This window comes from Oncorhynchus masou, chromosome 23 (genome assembly GCF_036934945.1).
Source record: "Oncorhynchus masou masou isolate Uvic2021 chromosome 23, UVic_Omas_1.1, whole genome shotgun sequence".
NCBI classification, from domain to species: domain Eukaryota; kingdom Metazoa; phylum Chordata; class Actinopteri; order Salmoniformes; family Salmonidae; genus Oncorhynchus; species Oncorhynchus masou.
In genome coordinates this window covers 42,526,025-42,538,810 of record NC_088234.1, presented here as the reverse complement: position 1 = coordinate 42,538,810, position 12,786 = coordinate 42,526,025, and positions in this window count along the sequence as shown.

The window sequence follows — 12,786 nt, the reverse complement described above, 5'->3', positions numbered from 1 at the left end:
ACCATTTTTGGTTGCAGGTAGAACCATTTTGGGTTCCATGTGGAACCCTTTCTACAAAGTTCTACATGGAACCCAAAATGGTTCTACCTGGAAACAAAAAGGGTTTTCCTATGTGGACAGCTGAAGAACCCTTTTGGAACCCTTTTCCTAAGAGTGTGTATACACTACATGACCAAACGTATGTGGACACATCTCATTCCAAAATCAAGGGCATTAATAAGGAGTTGGTCCCCCCTTTGCTGCTATAACAGTCTCCACTCTTCTGGGAAGGCTTTCCACTAGATGTTGGAACATTGCTGAGGGGACTTACTTCCATTCAGCCAGAAGTGCATTAGTGAGGTCGGGTCTGATGTTGGCCGATTAGGCCTGGCGAGCAGTCAGCGTTCCAATTCATCTCAAAGCTGTTTGATGGGGTTAAGGTCAGGGCTCTGTGCAGGCTAGTCAAGATATTCCACACCGATCTCGACAAACCATTTCTGTATGGGCCTCGCTTTGTGCAGGGGAGCATTGTCCTGCTGAAACAGGAACGGGCCTTCCTCAAACTGTTGCCACAAAATTGTAAGCACAGAATCATCTAGCATGTCATTGTATGCTGTAGCGCTAAGATTTCCCTTCAATGGAACTAAGGGGCCTAGCCCGAACCATGAAAAACAACCCCAGACCACTATTCCTCCTCCACCAAACTTTACAGGTGGCACTATGCATTAGGGCAGGTAGTGTTCTCCTGGTATCAGCCAAACCCAGATTCATCTGTCGGATTGCCAGATGGTGAAGCATGATTCATCACTACAGAAAATGGGTTTCCACTGCCCCAGAGTCCAATGGTGGCAAGCTTTACACCACTCCAGCCGACGCTTGGCATTACACATGGTGATCTTAGGCTTGTGTGCAGCTGCTCGGCCCTGGAAACCCATTTCGTAAAGCTCCAGACGAACAGTTATTGTGCTGACGTTGCTTCCGGAGGCATTTTCAAACTCGGTATTGAGTGTTGCAACCGAGAACAGATGATTTTTACGCACTACAGCACTCAACGGTCACATTCTGTGAGCTTGTATGACATTTCCACTTCATAATAACAGCACTGACAGTTGACTGGGGCAGCTCTAGCAGGGCAGACATTTTACGAACTGACTTGTTGGAAAGGTGGCATCCTACGTTGAAAGTCACTGAGCTCTTCAGAAAGGCCATTCTCGATTTTATAACTGTCAGCAGCAGGTGTGACTGAAATAGTCGAACTCACTAATTTTAAGGGGGTCCACATCATTTTGTATACAATGCATTCGAAAAGTTATCAGACCCCTTGACTTTTTCCACGTCTTATTCTAATGGATGAAATCGTTTTATTCCCCTCATCAATCTACAAACAATACTCCATAAAGACAAACCAAAACAGGTTTAGACATTTATGCAAATTTATTAAAAATAAAAAACTGAAAAGTATTCAGAACCTTTACTCAGTACTTTGTTGAAGCACTTTTGGCAGCGATTACAGCCTCAAGTTTTCATGGGTATAACGCTACAAGCTTGGCACACCTGTATTTGGGGCGTTTCTCACATTCTTCTCTGTAGATCCTCCTGAGCTCTGTCAAGTTGGATGGGTAGCGTCGCTGCACAGCTATTTTCAGGTGTCTTCAAAGATGTTTGATCAGGTTCAAGTACGTGCTCTGGCTGGGCCCCTCACAGACATTCAGAGACTTGTCCCGAAGCAACTCCTGTGTTGTCTTGGCTGTGTGCTTAGGGTTGTTGTCCTGTTGGAAGGAGAACCTTCGCCCCAGTCTGAGATCCTGAGCACTCTGGAGCAGGTTTTCATCAAGTATGTTTCTGTACATTGTTCCGTTAGTCTTTCCCTCAATCCTGACTAGTCTCCCAGTCCCTGCCACTGAAAAACATCCCCACAGCATGATCTGTCACCACCATGCTTCACTGTAGGCATGGTGCTAGGTTTCCTCCAGATGTGACATTTGGCATTCAGGTCAAAATTTATTTGGATTGGCAAACCAGATAAAGGGGTAAAATTGTTGAGTATTAAGGCAGTAAACCTCTCTTAACCTGTTTACAAATGTTTCCCAGATATGCCACTATGCAAATCTTATGCCATTAGTAACCATTACATGTAATCCATGTTGCTTATAAAAAATATAATACTGAAAGGTATGTTTCATTTTCACAATTGTGACTGATGGGAACATACACTGCTCTGTCTATAATAAAATTAACAGACATTTACCCCTATTCCTCAGCCCCAATATCAATATATCTCAGTCCACTTACCTACACGCCTTATCCCAATTCACCACGCACCCCAGCCCTGTTACCCCAATTCCCTAATCCTAACACCCACATGCCAATACCGTATTATTGTACAATCAAGCTATATAGCCACATCCTAGCCCTATTTCTTACCCAGACTCCAGTTCCTTTGCCAAAACCCCTCAGCCCTGTTACTTGCCTATCTCAGCTCTGTTACACCCATTTGCCAAGGCCTGTATTCCTCCAAGTCACCATGATTGACCTATATCCAGCTGTGCCATGCCTTCACTACATGCATCTTCTTTGTATTTGTCAAGGTAGGCTATAGCCAGGGTTGTTGGAGTAAAAGTATTACTTATTATTTTTTAAATACAAGCTGCTATAGCTAATGTTAGCCTAAATGTTTCACTGACTATTTCACCAACGATTGTATTTTTCATCTCTGTATCACACAAAATAAGTTAGCTAGCTAACAAGTTCATGTTAATTCATAGTGAGGGAGAGAGACATAAAGACAAGAGACATTCAACGTTTTGAATAGTAAGAGAGCCCCTTCTTTGTGTGTGTGTGTATATGTTTTTAAAACATTTGGGTCTTCATGACAATTTACTTTATTGTGTACACAAATAAATCACACTTAATAAAGCACAGAAAAATGTTTTTTTTTCTTCCTCAGGGTAAGATCGTGAAGGGAAAGGGAATGGGCTCATGGATCTGGTGGCTAGCGTTGGATCCAAGGTGGTTGTCACCATGGAGCACTCAGCGTAGGTACAAATGATGACCTAGTTTGTGTTTGTGTGTGTTTGAGATTGAAAAATTGTATGGTTGAGAGGAATGAGGCAAAAGGAATGGCAATAAGTCTGGCTGCACAACAGATTGGCAGACGTACTGCAACTTGAGAAAGCATGTGACTAAACTGAATAAAAGTAGAAGAAATTATACTATGAAATAAAGATAAATTATATAAAGAATGATAGTAAAAAATCTTTGGAACAGCTTAAATAAGGTTTTGGGCAAAAATTCAAACTTAGCTCCATCATTCATTGAATCAGATTAATCACAAAATCCACTGATATTGCCATCTCCGTTTAGTGATTTTTTTTTCATTGGCAAGATTAGCAAATTTAGGCATGATATGCCAGCAACAAAGGTCGACCCAAGTATAACTGACCAAATTATGAAAGATAGCATTTACATTTTTTTATTCCATAAAGTGAGTGTGGAAGAGGTGAAAGACAACAATATTTTTTATCAACACTGACAAGCTGCCTGGGTCTGATAACTTGGATGAAAATGACAGGATAATAGCGGACAATATTGCCACTCTTATTTGCCATATCTTCAATCTAAGCCTACAACAAAGTGTGTGTCCTCAGGCCTGGAGGGAAGCAAGCCATTCCCCTACCCAAGAATAGTAAAGCTCCCTTTACTGGTTCAAATAGCCGACCAATCAGCCTGTTACCAGCCATTAATAAACTTTTGGAAAAAATGGTGTTTGACCAGATACTATTTTACTGTAAACAAATTGACAACAGACTTTCAGCAAGCTTTATAAGGAAGGCATTCAACATGCACAGCACTTAGCCAAATGACTGATGATTGGCTGAGAGAAATTAATGATAAAAAGATTGTAGGAGCTGTTTTGTTAGACTTCAGTGCAGCTTTTGACATGATCAATCATAGTCTGCTGCTGAAAAAATGTATATGTTTTGCCTTTACACCCCCTGCTATATTGTGAATAAAGAGTTTCCTGTCTAACAGAACACAGGGTGTTTTTTAACTCTCCAACACAATCCAGGTAGAATCAGGCATTCCCCAGGGAAGCTGTCTAGACCTCTTCAATCTTTACTAATGACCTGCCACTGGCTTTGAGTAAAGTGTGTCTATGTATGTGGATGAATCAACACTATACACATCAGTTAGTACAGTGAGTGAAATCACTGCAACACTTAACAAATGGCTGCAGTCAGTTTCAGAACGGATGGCAAGAAGTAAGTTAGTCCTAAGTATTTCAAAAACTAAAAGCATTGTATTCGGGACAAATCATTCACTAAACCTCAACTAATTCTTGTAATGAAAAATGTTGAAATTGAGCAAGTTGAAGTGACTAAACTGCTTGGAGTAACCCTGGATTGTAAACTGTCATAGCCAAAACATGTTAACACACACACACGTACGCATGGATTTTTGTATTGTACACTCGTGTAATGTGTTGTGAAAAGTGTTATGAAATGTCATATTGTTAATAGACTATAACTGCCTTAATGTTGCTGGACCCCAGGAAGAGTAGCTGCTGCCTTGGCTAATGGGGTTCATTAATACATACAAATACAAATCTCTTTGTGTTTGTTTGTCAGAGAGAGAGAGAGAGAGAGAGAGAGTTAAATGAATTCATACCAATATGAATTAAATCCTTCTTGCCCACTACTATCTTGGCCTTCAACAACACCAGGTCGCATTCTACACATACTGTCACACTACACAGTCACTGTATTCACTTTTGCACACTAGTACTGTGTGATTGTCTTGTAGTGTTGTGAGCATTTGTATTGTTTTTTATTTACCCATATGACAAACTAATTTTATCTTATATCTTGGCAGAAGAGATTGTTCCTCTTGGCAATGGAGACTTTGGTAACTTGTTCCCATTCCTGCAAGCTGAATTTAAATAATTATAATTATTTTTGCCATCTTTCATGCCATCCAGTGTTGTGTATATCAAATCAAATAGATCTTACTTTTTTAGACCAGAGGAAAGAGTGCCTCCTACTGGCCCTCCAAACACCACTTCCAGCAGCATCTGGTCTCCCATCCAGGAACTGACCAGGACCAACCCTGCTTAGCTTCAAAAGCAAACCAGCAGTGGTATGCAGGGTGGTATGCTGCTGGCTCTTCTGACAGTCCATCAACTCCTGGCTGAACCCTATGTCACAGCCACTGACAAAGCACATACCTGCAATGCTTACGTCGTAGCACAGTAGGAGAGAGTGGTTTTGTCACCCTAGCACAGTGATGGTAAACTCCAGTCCTTGGGGCCTGATTGGTGTCACACTTTTCCCCTGCCCCAGCTAACACACCTTAATCCAATAATAAAATAATCATGATCTTCCGTTTAGAATGTAATTAGTTTAATCAGCTGTGTCTGCTAGCACCCAAGGACTGGAGTTTCCCATCCCTGCCCTAGCACATTCAGAAATCAATTTATAGCCAACTCAAATTAATCTAAAATAATTAATAGATTTTAAACAGAAAAACACTCTCTGTTTTTCAGACAATATTAATATGAAATGAAAGGTGAGTTCCTACTGAGTTCAGGAAGCCAAGCTATCGCTCTATGTGATGTTCACAGCAGTGGGGACTGATGTTTTGATCAAGATAGATCTTTAGAAAAGATGCTCATTTTCTCTAACACTAAACATACAAATATGTATTTTAGAGTTATAAGGAAGGCGAAATCTTATCAGTTGTCATTTTAAAATTTGATTGTACTATATTTTTAAAGGTGATTTATATGTGATTTCAAGCCTTATTTCATACAATTTTATTTCCGTATCATATTTGTACTGTGTTCTTGAGCTTGTGTCCTCAAAAGTGATGACACCTCAGCAATTTATAACAATTTTACCAGAAACGTGAGAATTTAACCTCTCTAGGGGTATGCAGCATTATTCCATAAGAATATACAGTATATATAATTAGTTAAGAATATGTACCGTACATGTGAGCGAAAATTGCTATAAGTACTGTAGCAGTAGAAGTAGTGTTGTCTGTAAGTTTACTCCAATCAAGGGAGGTGTAGTAGGGTTGGGAAAAAAATAACAAAATAATTTGCGAATGAATGGCTCTTTTTGAATGGCTGTTTTTGGTGAACATCGGAAACCGAATCGCGTCATGAAAGACACAATAATTTTGTTCCCTGATTTGCATACTGCTACTACTGCTCTTTGAGCTCCAGACAACGATTATCTACAGATAAGATAAGAAAATATTCTCTGAAGATGCTGAATCCTCACTGCAGAAACAATAAATAGCTGGGAGAGAGCATCATCCTGGTCCATGCCCATTGCTGTTCAAAAAATAATGTATATATTTTTGCCGGCGATCTAATAATTTGCCCATGTACATTTTGTTTTAAATGCACTTTTCCTGATCCAACATAATGTTTGGCCACTTTTTTGGCTTTACAGATTAGCATTTGTTTCATGGTTCTAAGTCAATTTTTAAACATAACTGAACAGAGCCTTTTGGGAGCCAAATGAATGGCTCTTAGGTGAATGGCGCCAAATGAACTGACTCACAGAAAAACTGAATGCCTATCATCAAAATGTATATCTTCAAAATGTCTCTGTTTAAAAGTCATTCACCTACCAAAATGATGGTTTTTGTTTCTGGACAGTTAAACAATTTTGTAAATGTGTATGTGAGGACTGTGTGTTTTTAAGAACAAATGTGACTTGGTCCTAGTTGTGGAATGTATAGGATGATCAGATATACCATTTCCAATAAAGTTGTACATTTTGGCGACTACTAAGTCTTTTTAAACCTTCCGCCTTTGGGCTGGATGTGTTAATGTGTAGTTCATACATGAATGGAAATATAATGCAACATGTAAGGTGTTGGTCCCATGTTTCATGAGCTGAATGAAAATATCACAGAAATCACATCCCTGTTAGTGAGCATTTCTTCTTGGCCAAAATAATTAATCTACCCGACAGGTGTGGCATGTCAACAAGCTGATTAAACAGCATGATCATTAGACAGGTGCACCTTGTGCTGGGGACAATAAGGCCACTCTAAAATGTGCAGATTTGTCACAACACAATGGCACCTATTTCAAGTTTTGAGGGAGCGTACAATTGGTATGCTGACTGCCGGAATGTACACCGGAGCTGTTGCCAGAGAAATGAATGTTAACCATAAGTCGCCCCAAACGTCGTTTTAGAGAATTTAGCAGTACGTCCAACCGGCTTACAACCCACAGATCACGTGTGTAGCGTCGTGTGGGAGAGCGGTTTGCTGATGTCAACGTTGTGAACAGAGTACCCCATGGTTGCGGTGGGGTTATGGTATGGGCAAGCATAAGCTACAGACAACAAACACAGTTGCATTTTATTTATGGTAATTTGAATGCACAGAGATACCGTGACGAGATCCTGAGGCCCATTGTCGTGCTTTTCATCATGCATCCTGTTTGCAACAAGGCACTTAAGTAATACTGCAAAAAAATAATAAATTTACTTTTTGTCCTGAATCCAAAGCGCTATGTTTGGGGAAAATACAACACATCACTGAGTACCACTTTCCTTATTTCCAAGCATGGTGGTGGCTCATCATGTTATGGATATGCTTGTCATTGGCAAGGACTATGGAGTTTTTCAGGATAAAAAGAAACAGAATATAGCTATAAGCACAGGCAAAATCCTAGAAGAAATCCTGGTTCAGTCTGCTTTCCAACAGATACTGGGAAATTAATTCAAATTTCATCAGGACAATAACCTAAAACACAAGGCCAAATCTACAATGGAGTTGTTTACCAAGACGATGTTGAATGTTCCTGGGTGTACTAGTTACAGTTTTCACTTAAATTGTCTTAATTTCAACTGTGCGTCAATCTAAGTAACTTAATAAAGAAATTCCCATCAAAATCCGTCAGTTTAAGTTCGAGATATCTGTTTTTTGCATGTCGGCCATCCTCATCTGCGATGGAAGGTGTTTTTTCCCAAACCATTAGACATCCCGAAAATCGGTCTTGTCACGGAAATGTCTGTAGCATCCGAACAGTTGATTCTACGAACACGATGATGTTCTCCATTTTGCTCTACAACCCCCACAAGTGTCACGGGACTCATTTGAAGGTAACCCGTAGGTAGTTTTGTGTCAACAAAAACAGCTCCAGAACTTTCTTATGTCTCCAAGAAATAGGACATACACTTCAAACCCTTATTCCTTACTGTTTTGCAATGTAGGAATGTGTCATTCAATGTGTTTCTATGGGCTATAGTAGTAAAGGGTAAATTCAATAATATTATAATAAGAAATATATACTTTTTTATGTTTTATTCATTTGTTGGGTGTAGATCAGCTTTAATATTGCATATAGATTGTAGTTTCCATCAATGTAATTGTCTGCATAATTTCCAATCTCCAATATATATATACACACTACCGTTCAAAAGTTTGGGGTCATTTAGAAATGTCCTTGTTTTTTAAAGAAAAGCACCATTTTTTTGTCCATTAAAATAACATCAACATGATCAGAAATACATTGTAGACATTGTTAATGTTGTAAATGACTATTGTAGCTGGAAATGGCAGATTTTTTGATGGAATATCTACATAGGTGTACAGAGGCCCATTATCAGCAACCATCCCTCCTGTGTTCCAAAGCCACGTTGTGTTAGATAAGTTTATAATTTTAAAAGGCTAATTGATTATTAGAAAAACCTTTTGCAAGTGTGTTAGCACAGCTGGAAACTGTTGTCCTGATTAAAGAAGCAATAAAACTGGCCTTTAGACCAGTTGAGTATCTGGAACATTAGCATTTGTGGGTTCAATTACAGGCTCAAAATGGCCAGAAACAAAGACCTTTCTTCTGAAACACGTTAGTCTATTCTTGTTATGAGAAATGAAGGCTATTCCATGCAAGAAATTGCCAAGAAACTGAAGATCTTGTACAACGCTGTGTACTACTCCCTTCACAGAACAGTGCAAACTGCCTCTAACCAAAATAGAAAGAGGAGTGGGAGGCCCCGGTGCACAACTGAGCAAGAGGACAAGTACATTATAGTGTCTAGTTTGAGAAACCGACGTCTCACAAGTCCTCAACTGGCTTCATTAAATAGTACCCGCAAAACACCAGTCTCACGTCAACAGTGAAGAGGCGACTCTGGGATGCTGGTCTTCTAAGCAGAGTTACAAAGAAAAAGCCATATCTCAGACTGGCCAATAAAACGAAAAGAGGCAAAAGAACACAGGCACTGGACAGAGGAACTCTGCCTAGAAGGCCAGCATCCCGGAGTCGCCTCTTCACTGTTGACGTTGAGACTGGTGTTTTGCAGGTGCTATTTCATGAAGCTGCCTTGTGTCTTGTTGCTGTGCTCAGTCTTGCCATGGTGTATGACTTTTGACAGTAAACTGTTTTCAGCAACCTCACCTTGTTTGCTGAGTTTGGCTGTTCCTCACCCAGTTTTGTTCCTCCTACACAGCTGTTTCTGTTTCAGTTAATGATTGTGTTTCAACCTACATATTGAATTGATGATCATTAGCACCTGTTTGGTATAATTGTTTAATCATACACCTGACTATATGCCTACAAAATCCCTGACTAGGTGCAAGTGTACATACAAGAATTGATGCTGTTTTGAAGGCTAGGGTGGTCACACCAAATATGGATTTGATTTAGATTTTCCTCCATTCATTAACTTTGCATTTAGTTAATTGATACATATAATCTATTAACATGTCTATTTTTGAAAGCATTCTTACTTAACAGCATTTTTTCACCACACCTGCCTAAAACTTTTGCAAAGTTTGTGTTGATCTACACACAATACCCCATATTGATAACCATCATCTTTGCCCATGTTGCCAAAGCAAAACATTTTTTTTTTACCTCCCTGACCAAGGCCCTTCTCCCCCGATTGCTCCATTCGGCCCGGGTGGCCAGCTCTAGGAAGAGTCTTGGTGGTTCCCAACTTCTTCCATTTAAGAATGATGGATGCCACTGTGTTTTATGTGCTCCACGATGATTTAATCTGCCTTCCTACAAATGCAGAGATACAGTCCTGAAAAGATGAGCATCATCTCTGCCCGTACACACATTCCCAACTGCTGCATCTGATTTTGAAAAGGTCATCTCTCTTTAAAACGTAGATATACTCTCGTAGAAATAGAATCACAACGTTCCATCCCGTGCCTTCAGGTGGATGATTTGATAGTGCTTGTTCCCAAGCTCAAGATGAGCAGTAATAAGTTATATTATCCGTATGCCAAATGGCCTATGAGGTAAGTTATCCATGACGGGGCACTTATCTCGCAGCGCGCCCTGTTGTCTCCAATCATGTCCCATGACTATACTCTGAAGGTCCTGCCGCCTATTTCATGTATCTTTAGAGTGGATCTGAGACCTCCCTTGTGTCATGGAGAGGACTGTCAGAGTTATATAATCACTTAGGGTGACCTTGTCATGGCCCGCACAGTGGTGCTGAATCTCGTATTTTTTCAATCGAGTGGGATCTTCTAGTACTTATCATGGTGGACCTATGATAAGGGAAAAAAAATTAAAGGCTACATCCATTTAGTTGAGGAGTCAGGTTTGGCATGAGTACATGAGTAGGGGATACAGCTGATGTTAGAATGGTTATTATAACAGAGACATGGAAAACCAAGGTGGTCCTCTGTAGCTTAGTCCTCTGTAGCTCTTGCAACGGCAGGATAGTGGGTTCGATTCCCAGGACCACTGTCACGTCTAACCACTGGTCCTGGGATCCATCTCTACGCACACCCGCAGATTGTTATGATACTCACCCGGACTCCATTACCTTCCTGATTTCCTCCCCTTTATCTGTCACTCCCTCTGGTTCCTTCCTCAGTTGGTATTGTTCCTGCGTTCTTGCGTTATCGCCACTGTTAGGTTGTCTCGTTTCATGTTTGTTGTTCTAGTAAACGTTTCACCTGCACCTGCTTCTCGACTCACAGCGTCTCCGTTACAACCACCCGCACATAAAACAAATGTATGCACGCATGGCTGTAAATCACTTTGGATAAAAGCGTCTGCTAAATGGCATATATTAAGAATCAAATTATTGCCAGTGAATTTACAGCTAAGCATAGGAAAAATAGTTAGTCTGCTATACCATTAGCGCTAAATAGTGAACTTCATGGTGTTTTTGGTCGACAGTAATACGAGTGGTTGTTTGTCCACAGCATTGAACAAGCAGAGGTATTGCCGGTAAATATTTGTCTTGTCTGTGCAGCCACTATATAATCTGTCTTAATAAAAAGGAGGGAAAACAAGCCATGTGAGTGGTCTAGTACCTCCCAGCTATCTTTATCATGTGTGTTTGTTTGCATGCGTGCATGCATATGTACGTGTGTGTGTGTGTGTGTGCATGTGTGTTTGTGTTTGCATGCGTGCATGCATATGTACGTGTGTGTGTGTGTGTGCATGTGTGTTTGTGTTTGCATGCGTGCATGCATATGTACGTGTGTGTGTGTGTGTGTGTGTGTGTGCATGTGTTAATGGAAGACACAGGAAACCTTGGATTAACTCAACAGTAGCAGACGTTCACAATTCATTACCACACGTTGCAACAATATTAATTGGATACAAGTCACCCCAAGGAAATAGTACAGTAATTGGTAAGGTTTAATTTGATTTTCACTGGTGATAACAAGTCTTGACAATGACTTTTTAACCTCGCAAGTCCTGGGTTCGATTTGCAGTAAGTCATTCTGGGAGGCAATTCTTTCTGTTACTATTTTGGGTTGCAGTATCATGTGACAAATGATCATCGTTATTGTCATCATTGTCCAAGGATCCATCACGCTCAATGTGAAATCATCTCAAAGCAAACCATACTGACAGAGTGTTACTGCACATCGTGATTCAGGTATCAGTCAACACAGACCTAATACATTACACAGTTGTATATTAATTACTACTTATGAGGACGAACAGATCACACTGAGATACATTTGAATTTCTGTAATTGAATTACTAAGTAAGTCCATTACATTGAACGCCACTAATATCTGGAGGTAACAGTTTAGGAGTAATTGGATAAGCGCATATTTCATAGGGACAAACGAATGGGTTGAGAAACAAATGAACAGAACAACTGAGTAAGGGAAAGGGAGTATTTTTCTCTGCTGGATACGGTAATAAGAAAAGAAAATGTTTAATTCCATGCGGGTATGGGCTGTGTAGGCCTGTCTTCACATGATGATCAATAGCTCTGCATAAGGTCTGTTCCCATGCTCGTCTTAATAATGAGACCTGAACACAGCCACATTCTCTCATTTGGTTTGGCTTTGAAGAATAACAAGGTTGTTAATTGTAAAGGTTACATTGATTAATATCTCTTTTCTCCCAGCCGTAGATGAGTAATTCTCAGTAATGGAACTTGCTTTGCGGGAAGAATCGATTGGGATTCATGAGAATGATGAAAATCTATCTGTGTGGGATATGGGAGAAATTAACCAGGAGACCAATAGAGAGGAGGAGATCCAGGCAGAAAATACCTCTGCCCCTTTCTAACACTTTGCATGCTATACTGAGGAACATGCTGGGAGAAGGTAGTTTATTTTCTCACATTAACAGTATCTAAAAAAACGATTTATGGTCATGGGCATTGGCCGTACAGTATTTACTAAGATGCGGCCTCTGCAGGAGTCAAGGCATCCATATTTCTTGCGCTCCACGGAGCAGAGCAAAGCTGTTGTGGAAGAAGTTGTCAAGGAAGTGAGTTTGTGTTTATCTAGGATGTACCGCCCCCACTTACCGTCAACCAATCATGTCAATGCAGAGCTATACGG